The sequence below is a fragment of the Pseudophryne corroboree genome, chromosome 3 (assembly GCF_028390025.1).
Source record: "Pseudophryne corroboree isolate aPseCor3 chromosome 3, aPseCor3.hap2, whole genome shotgun sequence".
In the NCBI taxonomy this organism is placed as follows: Eukaryota; Metazoa; Chordata; class Amphibia; order Anura; family Myobatrachidae; genus Pseudophryne; species Pseudophryne corroboree.
Genome location: NC_086446.1, coordinates 378,387,530 through 378,407,451, shown reverse-complemented (window position 1 = coordinate 378,407,451; position 19,922 = coordinate 378,387,530). Strand labels below are relative to the sequence as shown.

The following is a 19,922-nucleotide window of genomic DNA, read 5'->3' as shown; positions in this document are numbered from 1 at the left end:
ATAATTACAGTGGTACTGGCGTATAAGTCCATTGATCCTGCTGTATAATTACAGTGGTACTATCGTATAAGTCCAGTGATCCTGCCGTATGATTCCAGTGATCCTGCTGTATGATTCCAATGATCCTGCCGTATAAGTCCAGTAATCCTGCTGTATAATTCCAGTGGTACTGGCGTATAATTCCAGTGATCTTGCCGTATAATTACAGTGGTACTGGCGTATAAGTCCAGTGATCCTGCCGCATAATTACAGTGGTACTGGCGTATAAGTCCAGTGATCCTGCCGTATATGTCCAGCGGTACTGCCGTATAATTACAGTCGTACTGGCTCATAAATCCATTGATCCTGCTGTATAATTCCAGTGGTACTAGCGCATAAGTCCAGTGATCCTGCCGTATAATTACAGTGGTACTGGCGTATAATTCCAGTGATCCTGCCGTATAATTACAGTGGTACTGGCGTATAAGTCCAGTGATCCTGCCGTATAATTACAGTGGTACTGGCGTATAAATCCAGTGATCCTGCCGTATAAGTCCAGTGGTACTGCCGTATAATTCCAGTCGTATAAGTCCAGTGATCCTGCCGTATAAGTCCAGTGATCCTGCCGTATAAGTCCAGTGATCCTGCCGTATAAGTCCAGTGATCCTGCCGTATAAGTCCAGTGATCCTGCCGTATAATTCCAGTGGTACTGGTGTATAATTACAGTGATCCTGCTGTATAAGTCTGGTGATCCTGCCGTATAATTACAGTGGTACTTGCGTATAATTACAGTGATCCTGCTGTATAAGTCCAGTGATCCTGCCGTATAATTACAGTGGTACTACCGTATAAGTCCAGTCCAGTGATACTGCCGTATATGTCCAGTGATACTGCCGTATATGTCCAGTGATACTGCCGTATAAATCCAGTGATCCTGCCGTATGATTCCAGTGATCCTGCCGTATAAGTGCAGTGATCCTGCCGTATAATTCCAGTGATCCTGCCGTATAAATCCAGTGATCCTGCCGTATAATTACAGTGGTACTGGCATATAAGTCCAGTCCAGTGATACTGCCGTATATGTCCAGTGATACTGCCGTATATGTCCAGTGATACTGGCGTATATGTCCAGCGGTACTGGCGTATAAATCCAGTGATCCTGCCGTATAATTCCAGTGGTACTGCCGTATTAGTCCAATGATCCTGTCGTATAAGTCCAGTGATCCTGTCGTATAAGTCCAGTGATCCTGTCGTATAAATCTAGTGATCCTGCCGTATAAGTCCAGCGTCACTGCCGTATAAATCCAGTGATCCTGACGTATAAATCCAATGATCCTGACGTATAATTCCAGTGATCCTGACGTATAATTGCAGTGGTATTGGCGTATAAATCCAGTAATCCTGCTGTATAATTCCAGTGGTACTGGTGTATAATTACAGTGGTACTGGCGTATAATTCCAGTGATCCTGCCGTATAATTACAGTGGTACTGGCGTATAAGTCCAGTGATCCTGCCGCATAATTACAGTGGTACTGGCGTATAAGTCCAGTGATCCTGACGTATATGTCCAGCGGTACTGCCGTATAATTACAGTCGTACTGGCGTATAAGTCCATTGATCCTGCTGTATAATTACAGTGGTACTAGCGTATAAGTCCAGTGATCCTGCCGTATAATTACAGTGGTACTGGCGTATAAGTCCAGTGATCCTGCCGTATAATTACAGTAGTACTGGCGTATAATTCCAGTGATCCTGCCGTATAAGTCCAGTGGTACTGCCGTATAATTACAGTGGTACTGGCGTATAATTACAGTGATCCTGCCGTATAATTACAGTTGTACTGGCGTATAAGTCCAGTGATCCTGCCGTATATGTCCAGCGGTACTGCCGTATAATTACAGTGGTACTGGCGTATAAGTCCAGTGATCCTGCCGTATGATTCCAGTGATCCTGCTGTATGATTCCAGTGATCCTGCCGTATAAGTCCAGTAATCCTGCTGTATAATTCCAGTGGTACTGGTGTATAATTACAGTAGTACTGGCGTATAATTACAGTGATCCTGCCGTATAATTACAGTGGTACTGGCGTATAAGTCCAGTGATCCTGCCGTATATGTCCAGCGGTACTGCCGTATAATTACAGTCGTACTGGCGCATAAGTCCATTGATCCTGCTGTATAATTCCAGTGGTACTAGCGCATAAGTCCAGTGATCCTGCCGTATAATTACAGTGGTACTGGCGTATAATTCCAGTGATCCTGCCGTATAATTACAGTGGTACTGGCGTATAAGTCCAGTGATCCTGCCGTATAATTACAGTGGTACTGGCGTATAAATCCAGTGATCCTGCCGTATAAGTCCAGTGGTACTGCCGTATAATTCCAGTGATCCTGCCGTATAATTCCAGTGGTACTGGCGTATAAGTCCAGTGATCCTGCCGTATAAGTCCAGTGATCCTGCCGTATAAGTCCAGTGATCCTGCCGTATAATTCCAGTGGTACTGGCGTATAATTACAGTGATCCTGCTGTATAAGTCCGGTGATCCTGCCGTATAATTCCAGTGGTACTTGCGTATAATTACAGTGATCCTGCCGTATAATTACAGTGGTACTACCGTATAAGTCCAGTCCAGTGATACTGCCGTATATGTCCAGTGATACTGCCGTATATGTCCAGTGATACTGCCGTATGATTCCAGTGATCCTGCCGTATAAGTGCAGTGATCCTGCCGTATAAATCCAGTGATCCTGCCGTATAATTACAGTGGTACTGGCATATAAGTCCAGTCCAGTGATACTGCCGTATATGTCCAGTGATACTGCCGTATATGTTTAGTGATACTGCCGTATATGTCCAGTGATACTGGCGTATATGTCCAGCGGTACTGGCGTATAAATCCAGTGATCCTGCCGTATAATTCCAGTGGTACTGCCGTATTAGTCCAGTGATCCTGTCGTGTAAGTCCAGTGATCCTGTCGTATAAGTCCAGTGATCCTGTCGTATAAGTCCAGTGATCCTGTCGTATAAGTACAGTGATCCTGTCGTATAAGTCTAGTGATCCTGCCGTATAAGTCCAGCGTCACTGCCGTATAAATCCAGTGATCCTGACGTATAAATCTAATGATCCTGACGTATAATTCCAGTGATCCTGACGTATAATTGCAGTGGTATTGGCGTATATATATATATATATATATATATATATATATATATATATCTGTCAATAAAACATATAGTGCATAAACTTTTTTATTTTAAAATCAAACAAACACGATGGTGCTTAAAACAAATGTAGCTATTACACTCGTACCAGAAGGCAACCAGTGTGGGCTGGTTACCACATGATTCCACAGATAATCACCAGGCAGTACTGGAACAAGGGTCAGACCAAATCGCGATGGAATCCTCCACCGCCGGCGGCGGTTTTCCTGAGACTCACGGGCAGGCTTACACACGTCCCTGACTGTTCGCTCAGTCAACTGCAGGGATTTCGATACGTCACTCGACTCTGCCTTAACGCGTTTCGTCATCGTCATCGATATATATACACACACACCAAGTTGCAAAGCGGATTACTGAGGTCATAACAACTATGCTGGTGTTAGACGTGCATCCGGTATCCGCTATCAGTGCAGTGGGACTGCAGTGCCAACCCTAGATGGGCCAGGTGTTTGTACCGCACACTTGTGTCGCTTAGCTTAGCCATCCAGCTACCTCACTGCACCTCTTTTACTTCTTTGCATGATGTGCCATTTGGGGACTAGTTTTTTAAGTGCCATCCTGTCTGACACTGCAATGCCACCTCTAGATGGGCCAATTGTTTGTGTCGCTTAGCTTAGTCATACAGCTACCTCATTGCATCTCGTTTACATCTTTGCATGATGTGCTGTTTGGGGCCTTTTTTTATATATCTGCCTTCCTGTCTGCCACTACAGTGCCGCTCCTAGATGGGCCAGGTGTTTGCGCTTCGGTGCAACCTTTTGGCCTAAAAATAATATTGTGAGGTGTTCAGAATAGACTGGAAATTAGTGGAAATTAATGTTATTGAGGTTAATAATACTGTAGGATCAAAATTGCCCCCAAATTCTGTGATTTTAGCCGTTTTTATGGGGGTTTTTTTTTTTTAAATCATCCAGATCCAAAACAAAAACACAAATGGGTGGTTTTGGCAAAACCAATCCAAAATCAAAACACGAGTGGGGAATTAGAACCAAAACCAAAAACTCAAAACACAAAAGTGCCCGCCGCATATCTCTAGTCATTATGTTGTTAAATAGCCTTTTTGCAGAAATTGAACATTTGTGTTACCACGAAACATTTATACATTGAAACTTTTACATTTATTTTAAATGAACTTATTATTATTATTATTATTATTATTATTATTGTAGAGATAAACCTGTGTGCATATTTAATTGAACACAGTCGTTTTCTCTGAGTTTCTGAACTGTACTTCAAAATAAGTATGTCCCCAGGTTTGAAAGGTTATAACAGGCACCAATGGTGTCCCTTGTAGGGTTAAACATGGAATCATAGGATTTGACGACAAATAAGAACCTTTTGGCCGATCTAGACTGCCGTGCGTCTGGGATAATAGGATGTTAGAACACAATATATCTCTTTGCATTAGTAAATGGCAATTTCTTTTTTTGTTTTTATCTTTGTTTGGCATACTTTTTTCTTAAGTTTAGCGGATATAGTAATTTTAAAGTCCTTGGCTAGACCTTGACTTTGTGTTTATTTTTATATATATATATATATATATATATATATAACCATCACAGGTTGTAATATATGTACTATCCTACTCTATTTCAGTCTTATGGCAAAACACAGTTTTTAATGGGTCTATTCAATTGTTTTAACAGCCATGATAATTAATAAGCCCATTAATAATCACGTTTGTCAAGCCCAAGTTTAGCTGTGCATAGCAGCTAAACCCATCTAAACTCCTAGTTAGGGTGCCCAAACAGGGTGTGGTTCATCAAATCGACAGTATCTAGGTCGACAATGTTTAGGTCGACCACTATAGGTCGACAGTCACTAGGTCGACATGGATGGAAGGTCGACAGAGTTTCTAGGTCGACATGTGCTAGGTCGACAGGTCTAAAGGTCGACATGAGGTTTTTGGTTTTTTTTGGTGTCGTTTTCTTCGTAGAGTGACCGGGATCCCAAATTAGTGCACCGCGTCCCCTCGCATGGCTCGCTTCGCTCGCCATGCTTCGGGCATGGTGCCTTCGCTCCGCTACCGCTTCGCTCGGCACACTTTACTGTTCCAATCGTAGTCCACGTGGATCGTTAAGTATGAAAAAATTCAAAAAAAGAAAAAAAATGTGAAAAACTCATGTCGACCTTTAGACCTGTCGACCTAGCACATGTCGACCTAGAAACCCTGTCGACCTCCCATCCATGTCGACCTAGTGACTGTCGACCTATAGTGGTCGACCTAAACATTGTCGACCTAGATACTGTCGATCTTCAGACCGGATTCCGCCCAAACCATGTAGTATCACACCTCCTGCTCGCCAGCTCAGGAGGCTGTGAGCAGAAATGTGTCCCCCTGAGGTACTCGCGCCCAAATGGATCAACAATTGAATTGTTCCGTCGGCACCCACTAGTGGCAGCCGTCAGGGGGAATTATTAATTCGGCCCTTATATGTCAACTTTGAATTTGCGATCTCCAATGAATGCAAATAACCACTATATGTTGTACTGTTGTGGCAACCCCTATTATATGTTCCTTTTCTTTTATTTGGAACATTTAAAAATAAAGAATTTGAAAGGGTGGAAGAAACGATCACATGATAATCAGTTTGCCTCCGTACATTGCATGATGTATGGAAGCGATCTCCGTTTACTGTTTGGGATAGCTGAATGATGGTCAGGTGGATCGGATAGGTTTATTAACCAAAACAATAGATCCATGTATTCGAAATTCTTGTTTGTTTTAGCAAGCAATTAGTTGTTTCACTATGTAAAAGGAATCAAAACAAACATCGGAATTCAATTGAATGTGATTTTGTTTTGCTCCGGGATGAGTGCCTGCATAGCACCTGCACTTAAGTAGGGACATGCAGGTTACTGTGGCTAATGCCCAAGGCTTAATAGCGGTCAACTGCATATTTAGACTCAGGGCCGCCATCAAGGGGGTGCTAGGGGTACACTTGTCCCGGGCCCGGCCAGTCTGACAGAGAGTGGAGGGCCCGGGCCACTCATACTGCCCGCCGCTGCTGCTTTTCCCGGCACAGCGATACTGCCTACGGCCGCCGCTGCTTCTAATTCCTGGCCGGCACCGGCTGTACTGCCCGTGGCCGCTGCTGTTAATATTCCCAGCACCACTGCCCTTCTCCCCTCGCTGCCGTTAAAACTTCCTCCCGCAGCAGCACCTCCCCACCACTCCCAAGTCCTGAGGCTCTGCCTGTGTAGCAGAATGCAGTGAGGACGAGTGACGGCCGGGAGGGGTCACGGTGACGCTGGAGCCAGTGCAGGAGTGGAGTAGTGGGCGGGGGGCAGTCAGCACCTTCATGCCGCTGCTGCCGGGTGTCTGTCTACTAGGAGCCACGCACCTCACCCCCCAGGACGGGCCACAGTAGAAGCTCCTCCCCACCTTGGGGGCCCCCGGGCGAGACACTGAGCCAGAGTAGAAGCAGGAAGATGGCATCTTCCATGGAGCAGCTGTATGAGCTGTGGCTGCTTTACTAGGTGAGCACCCCGTATGTATACACATACCTTGGGGCCCCAGGGTCACACCTGTATACAGACACACCTGGGGGCCCCACCTGTACATACCTGGGACCACACTAGTCGAGTGTCTCCCCCCTTTCCCTCCCCAACTGCCCCCCAACCTAACCACCCAGCCAGTATTCACAGTTCCCTTCAACCTCATTTAGCAGTGTCCCCCTTTTTCCAGCCTAGTGTTCGCCCCTCCCCTCTCCATTTCACTGCCATTGATCCCATCCTATATGTGAAGTGACCTTCACATATAGTACCCATCTTCCCCCTCTCCAGTCCAGTGGCTCCCACTCACTCACTGACCCCCCATCTCAATGTCTCACAACCTGCCAGCCCAGTATCTCTCCCCCCTTCCCTCCCCAACCAGCCCGCTGCCCCATCTCACTGACCCCACCTAGAACCCCCTCCAGCCCAGTGTCCTCCACATATATCACCCCATACAGTCCAGTGGCCCCACCTGCTCACTGACCCCCCCCCATCTCAATGTCTCACACCCTGCCAGCCCAGTGTTTCCCTCCCCAACCAGCCCACTGCCCCCATATCACTCCCCCCAACCTAGAACCCCTGCAGCAAAACAGTGGTAAATAAAGTATATTGTTATGCTTTTTTTTATGTTTATTAATTAATTTAATTAAAGATATTAAATTCAGATTTTTGTAGTATTTATTTGTATTGTGCAAATATTTAAATATAGGTATATTTGTTTTTATTTTTATATATATATAAATATATATATATATATATATATATATACTGCATATAAACATAGGGAGGTACATATTATATAGTCACATAGCATCTGTGTGTGTGCGTGTATGTGTATGTATGTGTGTGTGTGTGTATATGTATATCCTTGCAGTGTGCTGGGGGGAGCTTTCAAAATTTTGCTATGGGGCCCACAAAGGTCTAGTTACGCCCCTGTACAATAAAGATTTTTGTACAGTGCGGCATGACGTCATGATGTCACGTCGCGCCGCGCCAGTGAACAGAATACGAGCCACGGTGCCGGAGTCAGGACTGAGGAGCGGACATCTCTGGGCGTGTGGTGTGAAGAACGGACCGAAGTGGAGGTCTTTTCACAGCAAGATAGGTAAGTATGTATTGATTTAATTATTTGTGAGAGAGGCAGAAGGGGTCCCGGGGATGGCTGTGAAGAACATTTTAGGAGGACATACTGTACATTTCAGGGCTCATCCATAGAGGGGACAGAGGGCTGCCTGGCTGCATTTTGTTTTCCACTGAATTAAGGACTATTAAAATATGTTTTCATTTAATTAAACCTTAATCAAAGAACATTATTCCTTTGCTTATATTAAAGGATAAAGGTGATAAAATTAAAAAAGAAGCATAGTTCAGGTGCAATTTTCCAGATCCGACTAGGGTTGCCAATTGCTGTATAATCCCATCCCTTTCTATGCTTACTGCACACACATTGCAAGCAAGCTGGTTGGTGTGGTTATTGTAACAGACTATTTGGGTGGCAGTACAGATGGTGTAATGGTTAGCATTACTGTCTCAAAGGGTTCAAAGCCCACCATGGCTCTAATTGTGAGGAGTTTGTATATTCTCCCTGTGCTTGCGTGGGTTTTTCCCAGGTGCTCCAAGTTACAAATATGTTTAAAACTGTGCTTAAAATGCTGTATGTTATATGTGTAGATGTTGCAAGAAAATTAGAACACAGATTAATAATGTTTTTCACATAATGCACTGCATAATATATTTTTTTTAATTAAACCTAGATATGAATTGGACAGGCTTGCTCTATTGATTGAAAGAGATGCAGTTAATTGGCCGACAGTCGGGATCCCGGCTGCCGGAATACCAACGCCAAAATATCTGACTAAAATATTTTGTCAGTCCCGGGCCCCACAATTTCTGATGGCAGCCCTGTTTAGACTTATGTGTCAGGCACAGTGCTGTAAGCACACATACTGCATACCATCCAACTGTACCTTTTTGGCAGGTACAGTACCTTTTTTTTATGGTCTGTACCGATTTTTGGCTCTCGAAACGTCCATTGAAAGTATAGGAAAGGGGACGTGGTCACGCCACTTTACCCGTGGTCACACCCTCTTTTCGAATTTGTATCGTTTTTTATGTGTAAACTGTTGGAGGGTATGATACTGTAGTACACCTGCAACTAGCATCGTAGCACTAGTAAAGACAGATTTCTGCCCCTAGTGCTTAACCATTTAGTTGCTGTTTTATATTGTGGGCAATTGAATAGCTTCCCATTCAGTGGAATTGCCCCTCAAATTTTTTTATTTTTTTATTTTACTACTGTTATTATAGGTCCAATTAGATACTGGCCAGTAATTCTTGTAACCTCAACAATTTAAGTGTTTTTGTTTTTTTTAGGTCTCATTGAAATATTTGCTCACTTCTCCGCCGAACATGAAAGCATGGTGATCACTGTGTCTGCACTCCACTGCTGTTTGGATGTACAGTAGTAAGTACAGAATGCACACACGATGTTCTGGTTTTAAAGGCTGACTGGCAGGCCTCCGTTATCTGAACAGCAGGGGTATGAAGGTCATGGAAACCGCTTGTCTGAACAAGTCTTAAAACATTGCTTTACACAGCCATTCATCCCCTATAGCACTGGTTGCTTTCTGCTGCTGCCATATAAATGTTATTGTACAGTGATCACTGCAGAAGCACTCTATATTCATTAGTTTCAAATTATTAAATTCTTAAGCTATAGAATATTGTGCTTTCAGTGTTGTCCAAAATGACAATTAGTTATAAATCATGCTTTCCCCATCCTCTTGGGTATAATTTGCTTGTCACCAAAATGATTGCCCATTAAAGAAGGTGAACTCAGAGCCTTACTTTTTGCAGATTTCTCCTCATAGGTGGGATAATCTAATGTGACACTTCTAATCCCCATTTCTCTCATGTCCTAGGGGATGCGGGGGTCCACATTAGTACCATTGGGTGTAGACGGGTCCACTAGGAGCCACTGGCACTTTAAGAGTTTGAGAGTGTGGCTGGCTCCTCCCTCTATGCCCCTCCTACCAGACTCAGTTTAGAAAATGTGCTCGGAGGAGCCGGTCACAGCTAGGGGAGCTCCTAGAGCTTCTTTAGTTTTATTATTTTTCTAAGAGTTAAGTTAGGCACAGGGAGGCTGCTGGCAACAGCCTCCCTGCTTTGTGGGACTTAGGGTGGGAGTAGTGTCCGCCCTGAAGGGTTTTGAGCCACTATCTCCGCTGACAGGACATTAGCTCCTGAGGGTGATGATCGTTAGCTGCCCCAGGCGACCGCTCACTCCCGCAGCATGCCGCCACCCCCTAACAGAGCCAGAAGAATTCCGGTGGCGAGTGAGTCACCGGCCCCGTAAGCAAGTGGGGAGCCGGTGTGAAGATGGCGGAAGCAGGGTGGGAGCGCAGTATTAACTGCGCTCCGGAGGCTCAGCGGTACATAGTGTGGCACTGTGAGGGACGCCCTGAGCCAGCGCCGATGCCCTACACTGGTCTGCAAGTCTGTCAGGGACCTCGGTTACACTGCCAGCAGAAATCCTCAGGTCAGTATAAAGAATTGAAGAGCGGGAAGCAGCGCCATGTTCAGGGCGTGGAGCTTCCCTCTCAGAGTGGACCCAGCAGCGTTCTGCGCCATTTTCCTGCCTTCAGATCTTATACAGAGATGCTGACAGGGAGAGCTGTCCCTCCAAGCAACTCCAGCTATCCTGTGCGATACCAGGGGGTTGTAGAAGGGGGGGGGAGGGAGGCTGTGTAAATACTGTGTAGTCTATTAAGGTACACAGTAAGCGCTAGGCTGTTGTATTATATCTACCTCAGAAAGCGGTGTGTGGGGGTTGGCTCCAATCTCTGTGTCTCTCTGTGGCGTACTTGGGGGGAAACTGTGTATGACATTTCTGTGTGTGTGTGTGTGTGTGTGTGTGGGGGAGAGGTGTGGGGGGGGGGGGGGGTGTTTGTTGTCTCACATAGCCATGTCTAGGGACTCTGTGTCATATGCTGCAGAGGATGTTTCCTCTCAGGAGAAAACCATTCCATGTACACAGGAATGTAATGTCTTGTCTCAGATCCCTATTAATGAGCCTGAGTGGTTGACCTCTATTAAGGGGATGATCTCTCAGATCTCTACCAGGGTAGCTCATACTGAGACTGAAACTCAGGTGTTAAAGAACTCTATGGCAGTTTGGTCAGGTTCTGTTCCTATTCCTGCAAAATCCCCTAGTATGTTCCCACAGAAACATGCACTTGCCCAGATTATGCAAGATAACACGGATACCGACACTGATACTGCAGACGGTGATGGGGACGTGCTGAGGAGGGCGGCATCCCTTGCAAAGGGGTTGCAGCTCATGATTGAGGCCATTAGAGATGTGTTAAATATTACTGACACAACACCTGAGCAGGTTGAGGAGGCTTACTTCACTGACAATAAGAAAGCCTCGCTAACCTTCCCTGCTTCAAAAGAATTGAACACTATATTTGAAAAATCCTCGGAAAACCCAGAGAAAAATTCCAGATCCCAAAAAGGGTTCTGGTTGCTTTTCCCTTCCCTGAGGAGTATAGAAAAAAATGGGAAAACCCACCCATAATTGTCGCATCTGTCTCCAGACTGTCTAAAAAGGTGGTTTTACCTGTCCCTGGATCTACCATATTAAAAGAACCGGCTGACCGTAAGATTGACACTATGCTCAAATCCATATACACTGCTTCAGGAGTGGCGTTAAGGCCCACGGTTGCCTGTGCATGGATTTCTAAAGCCATAGGAAAGTGGTCGGGCACATTACTAGAGGACTTGGATACAATGGATAGAAGTGACATTGAATTGTTTTTACGTAGCATACAGGATTCTGCAGGGTTCATGGTGGAATCCATGAAGGTTCTGGGTACGCTGACTGCACGGATTTCTTCCATGTCGGTCTCAGCTCGCAGGGGACTCTGGCTACGCCAATGGTCTGCAGACGTGGTATCCAGGAGAAGTGTGGAGAACCTACCCTACACAGGTCAGGCTCTTTTTGGGGAAGCGTTGGATGCGTGGATTTCCACGGCAACCGCGGGTAAGTCACCTTTCCTTCCCTCTGCTACACCTTCTACGAAGAAACCATTTTCTTTAGCTGTGTCGCAGTCCTTTCGGACCGCTAAGGCAAAAAAGTCCGAACCTCCTACCACTTTCTTTAGAGGTGGTCGTGCAAAATCCAAAAAGTCTGCACCCGCAGGCTCCCAGGACCAGAAACCTGCTGGGTGTCGTCCGACCTGGATCCCTGGGTACAGGATATTTTGTCCCAGGGGTACAGACTGAGGTTTCAAGAACTCCCGCCTCACCGATTCTTCAAATCAGGCTTGCCAGCTTTGCTGATGCATAGGGCTATCCTACGGGAAACCATTCTAAAATTGGAAAAGTCACAGGTCATTGTCCCAGTTCTACCTCATATGCAAAACAAGGGTTATTATTCAAACTTTTTCGTGGTACCGAAACCGGATGGTTCGGTCAGACCAATTTTGAACTTGAAATCGTTGAACCCTTACCTGAGGGTGTTCAAATTCAAAATGGTGTCTCTCAGAGCAGTAATTTCAGGTCTGGAGGAGGGAGAGTTCCTGGTATCCCTGGATATCAAGGATGCGTACCTCCACATTCCGATTTGGCTGCCGCACCAGGCTTATCTCAGATTTGCACTGTTAGACAGTCACTATATCAATTTCAGGCACTGCCATTTGGCTTCTCCACAGCACCGAGGGTGTTCACCAAGGTGATGGCGGAGATGATGGTTCCCCTCCGCAGACAGGGGGTGAACATAATCCCATATCTGGACGATCTGCTGTTAAAGGCATCGTCCCGGGAGACGTTGTTGCAGTCCATTGTTCTCACGACTCATCTGCTCAGGGAACACGGTTGGATCCTGAACTTTCCAAAGTCACATTTGGAGCTGACAAGGAGATTGTCTTTTCTGGGTGGCCTACGTAATCCGACAGGGCGGAACGAAGAGCAGAGCTGCAATGTCAGAGGTAACAAGAATCATCCACTGGGCAGAAAAGTACGCGGTGGCGCTGTCAGCAATCTTCATTCCGGGAGTAGACAACTGGGAAGTGGACTTCCTCAGCAGACACAATCTCCATCCAGGAGAGTGGGGACTCCATCCGGAGGTGACAGATCTTTGGGGTGTACCTCAAATAGACATGATGGCCTCCCGTCTCAACATGAAGCTTCGGAGGTATTGTTCCAGGTCAAGGGACCCGCAAGCCGTGGCGGTGGACGCCCTAGTGACTCTGTGGGTGTTCCAGTCGGTGTACGTGTTTCCTCCACTTCAACTCATTCCAAGAGTTCTAAAACTCATGAGGAGAACAGGAGTTCAGGCAATCCTCATTGCTCCGGACTGGCCAAGAAGGGCTTGGTACGCGGATCTTCTGGGTCTTCTGCTGGAAGATCCGAGGCCTCTTCCTCTTCGGGAGGACCTACTGCAACAGGGGCCGTTCGCTTATCAAGACTTACTGCGGCTACATTTGATGGCAAGGAAGTTGAACACCAGATATTAGCTCGGAAGGGCATTCCAAGCAAGGTTATTCCTACCCTGATACAGGCTAGGAAAGGAGCAACGTCTAAACATTACCAACGCATTTGGAAAAAGTATGTCTCTTGGTGTGAATCCAAGAAGTTTCCTACGATGGAGTTTCAAATGGGACGTTTTCTCCTCTTCCTGCAAGCAGGTGTGGATATGGGCCTGAGGTTGGGATCCGTGAAGGTCCAGATTTCGGCCTTATCCATTTTCTTCCAGAAACAGCTGGCTTCCCTCCCTGAGGTTCAGACTTTCTTGAAAGGGGTTATGCATATCCAGCCTCCCTTTGTGCCACCTACGGCACCCTGGGATCTTAACGTGGTGTTACAGTTCCTCCAATCGGATTGGTTCGAGCCTCAGCAGGAGGTTGAGGTCAAGTTTCTCATGTGGAAGGCTGTCACTTTGTTGGCCTTAGCTTCTGCTAGACGTGTGTTGGAGCTGGGGGCTTTGTCTTTTAAAAGCCCCTACTTGGTCTTCCATGAAGATAGAGCTGAGCTCCGGACACGTCAGCAGTTCCTTCCGAAAGTTGTGTCGGCATTTCACATCAATCAACCTATTGTGGTGCCAGTGGCTACTGACTCCTCAATTTCATCAAAGTCCTTGGATGTTGTAAGGGCTCTGAAAATCTATGTGAAGAGGACTGCTCGTCACAGAAAATCAGACTCTCTGTTTGTCCTGTATGATCCCAAGAAACTTGGGTGTCCTGCTTCTAAGCAGACTATATCTCGCTGGATCGGGTTCACTATCCAGCATGCGTATTCCACGGCTGGATTGCCGTGTCCTAAGTCTGTTAAGGCCCACTCTACTCGTAAGGTGGGTTCTTCCTGGGCAGCTGCCCGGGGTGTCTCGACTTTACAGCTTTGCCGAGCGGCTATTTGGTCTGGGTCAAACACGTTTGCTAAATTTTACAAGTTCGATACTTTGGCCACTGAGGACCTGAAGTTTGGTCAATCAGTTCTGCAGGAGCCTCCGCGCTCTCCCTCCCGTTCTGGGAGCTTTGGTACATCCCCATGGTACTAATGTGGACCCCAGTATCCTCTAAGACGTAATAGAAAATAGGATTTGAATTACCTATCGGTAAATCCTTTTCTCGTAGTCCGTAGAGGATGCTGGAAGCCCGCCCAGCGCTTCGTGATCCTGCAGTGGTTGTTTAACTCAGTACTGCTTCGTACTTCGTTAAGTACTGTTTTGTTACTTGGTTAAGTAATCTTGTTCAGCCATTGCTGATTTTTCAAGCTGGTTCGCTTGGTTTGCCTTGGTTTGAGCTGGTGTGAATCTCGCCACTATCTGTGTAAAATCCTTCTCTCTAAGTTGTCCGTCTCCTCAGGCACAGTTTCTAGACTGAGTCTGGTAGGAGGGACATAGAGGGAGGAGCCAGCCCACACTCTCAAACTCTTTAAGTGCCAGTGGCTCCTAGTGGACCCATCTATACCCCATGGTACTAATGTGGACCCCAGCATCCTCTACGGGTTACGAGAAAAGGATTTACCGGTAGGTAATTAAAATCCTATTTTTGTCAGTTATGGTTACGGTAGCTAAGCAAGTTATCCTGCAGCATTGGATAGCTCAGACGGCTTCTACATTAGGGGAATGGAAAGTTGCCCTACTTGAAGTAATCTTCCATGAGCGCCATATATCTACCTTCCACATTGAGAAAGGTGCCATTTCCTTCCAGAAATAATGGGGTGCATGTATCAACAGTCTACTTCTTCCTACACAGGAACAGATTTGGAAGGTTTTTGAAAATACAACATGGTTTCTATTACGACAACTCACTTAAGATAATCATGATGTAACTGTATGCAAACTTTTAATTATCATCATGTGAACTCTTGCTCAAGCTAGACTTTAATTATGGTTATAAAATTTCTTCTTTTCTCTCTCTTCTTTCTTTCCTCTCTCTCTCTCCCTTCCATACTACACTTCATGTATTTGCTATGTTATCTTACCTCTCACAACCGGATTTATTTTTTGCAACAGAATTTATATTTTGTTAATCCGCTGATTGCCACCTGGGCCAGCCCGAGCTTAATTTTTTTTGATAAGCGAAAATAAATTTTGGCATCCCTTGATGGGATCCACTTTTTTACAGGAACAATGTGCACGCTTCAGCAAAAAAGGGATGTGGCTTCACACAGAAGGGGCATGGACACACAACAATACCCCTAAGGGTACAGTGAGATAGTGGATGACTGTGGTGGCAAGGGTGACAGGGAGTTAGTGGGTGACTGGGGAGGCAGGGGTGACAGGGTGATAGTGGGTGACTAGGGAGGCAGGGGAAATAGGGAGATTGATGGTGACTAGGAAATAGTGGGTGACAAGTAGATAGTGGGTGAGTTGGGAGGTCGGGGTGATGGGGATTTAGTGAGTGACAGGGAGATAGTGGGTGACTGGGGAGGCAGTGGTGACAGGGAGATAGTGGGTGACTGGGGAGGCAGGGGTGACTGGGGAGGCAGGAAATGCGGGGAAATAGTGGGTGACAGGCAGATAGTAGGTGACTGGGGAGGAAGGGGTGACAGGGAGATAGTGGGTGACTGGGGAGGCAGGATTGACAGGGAGATAGTGGGTGACTGGGGAGGCAGGGGTGACAGGGAGATAGTAGGTTTCAGGGTCTGGGGCTGTTACAGTGGGAAACCTGTCCTAGTGCTTTCCCTCCCTGTCTCCCTACTCACCTCACCCCATGGTCCCGGCTCTCTGTGGGCAATGCACCTCATGCTGTCAGACTGTCACATCTCTGGAGTCGGGAGGCGGCAGCAGGCAGAGCAGGGACTCCAGTGCTAATGTGCAGGTCAAGCTGTGGTATCACTCATCCTGCACATATACATCACAGGACACTCCCCGGCCGACTGCTGCTGCCGGGCAGACTGCACAGTGTCCTTGGGTCACCCCATCTCCCTCACAAGGGAGCTTTCTCATTATCTCAAGACCCCAACCTTTGGTAAAGGGCTGGGTCACACGCAGAGCGCCGACGGTCTGCCTCTGTCTCACATCCAAGGTCCAGGCAATGCTTCCTGAATGAGGGGCTATGCCATTCTTTCAAATCACCCCGCATAGGAGAGCAGTAGCAGCAGCCGCCGCCATCATCACACCCCACCCCGGAGCGCTCTGATTGGTCATGGGTGCTGGCCGGGAGGGGTGAGAGTGTTCTATGCAGTGGTTACGTAATGGAGGCTATGTGCATTACGTAATCTCACTCCTCTCACAGGCTCCCAGCTGACAGCTTGCAGTCCAGGTATTGCAGTGCCGACGCCCTCCACAGTGTGGCGCTCTGTGCAGCTGCGTAATTGCCACTTGGGATGTTGTTGTATATTCCCACACACCTCCTGAAGTTCTAGAAAAATCTCAAACCACAGCAAATTTTGATGTTTAGCCTTTATTCTGGAATTGTAATACAGTTTAGACATTTGCTAAACACTTCTGATTTACACACTTCCGTGGTTGTTTTATCTTGTAAACCTTTTGCTGTTCAATTAACAGACTTTATTTAAAAAAAAAAAATAATCTGGCTGATTCGAGCGTACTACCTCCACTGAACCCATGTTGTTAAAGACAGTTTAGGATCCAATTTTGGAACCAGGGATTGTCCAGTGTTATTCAGGGCACACGGCTTTACAGCAAAATTGGGCAAATGTATAAAAATGATTATACTGTACATGTAACAAAAAAATAAGATGCTGCAACTATTCAGAGTTGAAAGCTTTTCCTTTTTCTCCCACTATAACTATAATAAAATATTATTTTTTTTCCAAGCTACAGTCACTCTACAGAGCATCTCTAACCAAGTTAATAAATGTCATACCGGCCAGCATGGTTGGAAAAAATGCTACTTTATAAATGTAACTTGCTATATTTTAGGAATACTGCTCAAAATTGCAGAAAAACTAATCTGAATAAAACGCAGGTCTCAAACATTCTGTATATTAGATTCTATTCCTGTATTTGATAAAATAAAACTTTCAGATAGAAAAATGTTATGACTTTTGAGATGGTATGTGGTCATAGTGGGGAACTCAGTTAATTTTGGGCGCTCGATGGGAGATATTCAACTGCTTTGACAATGGGCGTAAGTGCTGTGGGTGCCCATTACTTATCTCACATGTCACGCCCAAATGCACCAAGTTTTGATTCAAAAAGCAGCTAAAACCTCAGGTTGTGTGAGCAGACAAGACCTAATGCCTATCGGCAAAAGGGAATATCGCCTTTCGGATGCCGAAAAACATTTGCATTCCACCGAAAATGTTGACGATAAAATTTCATACAGTGTTCTGGTACAGGTTGAGTATCCCTTATCCAAAATGCTTGGGACCAGAGGTATTTTGGATATTGGATTTTTCCGTATTTTGGAATAATTGCATACCATAATGAGATATCATGGTGATGGGACCCAAGTCTAAGCACAGAATGCATTAATGTTTCATATACACCTTATACACACAGCCTGAAGGTCATTTTAGACAATATGTTTAATAACTTTGTGCATTAAACAAAGTGTGTGTACATTCACACAATTTATTTATGTTTCATATACACCTTATACACACAGCCTGAAGGTCATTTAATACAATATTTTTAATAATTTTGTGTATTAAACAAAGTCTGTGTACATTGAGCCATCAAAAAACAAAAGTTTCAATATCTCACTCTCACTCAAAAAATTCCGTATTTTGGAATATTCCGTATTTCGGAATATTTGGATATGGGATACTCAACCTGTACCACGATGTCTACCCCGTTTAAAATGTTAATTGCAGCATTTTAACGCTGACTGCAGTATAACTGTAAGCATGGTGTGAAAGCAGCGTGTTTACAGTTATTCTGCATATACTGTATATGTTAAATTGCTTTAAGCTGGGTGTATTTTAGAGATTGCATGTGAGACTTACTACTGTTACTGTATAACAGTGCTTTACAGAGTCTGGGAACCAGTTTTTGCTCTGATACTTAGCAGAGATATTTTAATACTTTGTCTTTCCAGTAAGTGGATTCCGTGGAGACCTCTTCAACCATCCAGTGGTCCTACAGGTTGCTAATGAATTTCCTAGTGTCCTTACTATGCACATTTGTCTGGTAGATATGCAGCATTAAAAAGCTTCTTTTTTTCATGAAATCCTTAATTTTTCCTTGTCGTTAGGACAGAGCCAGGCTGTCTGGCTTTAAAAGTTACATTGGTTCTCCATTAATCGAATAATAAGGAAAGTTAACTACAGTATCATTCATTTGGTAAAACATGGAATGAATATCGTATGATTTTCCCAGCAATACAGAGATTAATATGTAATAAATGTGTACATCAAGAAAACAATAGTCACAAAAGTAATTGAAGTGAAGATAATGAGAACACTGACATTCAGTAGGGCATGTGAGAGAGCTGAGAAGATGTCTGCTTGTGGCAAAATCAGGAAACCATGTATGAGGCCGAGGAAAAAGGGGGAGGATAGGAATGGGTACTGAGGATAACCGTGGCCAGGCCAGGAGAATAAACATTACAACAACAAATAGAGAAAGCCCATACAACTTGGAAGTCTGATGAAAAGGGGGGCAGCAATTACTGTACCAGTGAAGTCCTGAAAGCCCACTTGTAGCTGGTATTGAGGGGATTACGTATTTGCAAGGATACCAAAAGTACCAGGTTTGTTTTATTGTTCAAATAAGCAGATATTTCTCCATGGCTGCAGTTTTCAGCATATTCCAGTTGAACATGCAGGAGAAACAATATCCTGTCTGTACTGATTACAGATGGTCCCCCTTGTTGCTGCTTGTCCTGAGGGTAACCTCATAGGGTCATTTTCCTGCTAGACATTGCTGCCGTGCAATATTTGTCTCTGTTACCTGACAGTTTTTAGGAAGTTGCCTGGCACTAGTACAGCTTGCTGCTTCGGTGTTCTCATACACTATGTACTTTTTAGCTGACTTAAACTTGAAGTTGTGATAATTTATCAGGTGCAGTTCCACAAATGATAAATGCTAGTATAGACAAGGAATGACTTGCGAGTACCACGCCAAGGTAATACTGAAGAACTGCAGGATGTTTAACCAATGCATACAGCAGACACCTCGCAGGAATGCAATGAATGCTATGTCACAGCATGTGATAAATACGGGATGCCGGCTGTCACTATGCCGACAGTGGCATCCCGTCTGCTGGAATCGCTGTGCTTGCCACAGGTTCTATTCCCACTGGGTGGACCCACCGAGTGGGAATACTGGGCGTGTGTCGGGATTCGGTTTGTATGTAAAATGCTGGCTGTCGGTATTCCAGCATCAGTCTCCTCAATGCCGTGATCCCGACAGCCGGTATGTTGACTGCATCCCCACAACATGAACTGTCCAACAGCATGAATTACATGTGGCATATGATAACCCAAAAGTAACCAGTAATACAGTTTGGCACTGTACACCATAGTCACTAATGAGGCAAATGAAGCAGGTAGAAGTTGCTGAATGACTGATTAGAAGATTGACGTGTTTCATGAAAGCAGATATTTTAAATATTACTATAATCCAATTATTATATTTTTTAAGAGACACCAACAAATCTGTCCAGGCCAAATATCTTTGGAGAATAAGTAATAATGTATCTCTCTACACACTTAACTTTCTTTATTCTGTGACATAGCAAAGACATGCAGGTATACATGAGACTATAGTGCCCATTTACCATAATATATTTGCAGCTATATTCCCCC

At 45.1% G+C, this 19,922-nt stretch overlaps 1 protein-coding gene across 2 annotated transcripts in view; it reads left to right on the top strand.

Moving 5' to 3' along the window:
• GJC1 (gap junction protein gamma 1) overlaps window positions 1-19,922 on the top strand; it is a 135,085-nt gene that overhangs the window by 75,596 nt on the left and 39,567 nt on the right. The window contains exon 2 of one of the 2 annotated variants that reach the window (XM_063959975.1): window positions 9,072-9,162. The exons of the other annotated variant lie outside the window; for it this stretch is intronic. The gene's annotated coding sequence lies outside the window, so the exon portion shown is untranslated. The remainder of the gene's footprint in view (window positions 1-9,071; window positions 9,163-19,922) is intronic. 2 annotated transcript variants of the gene reach the window in all.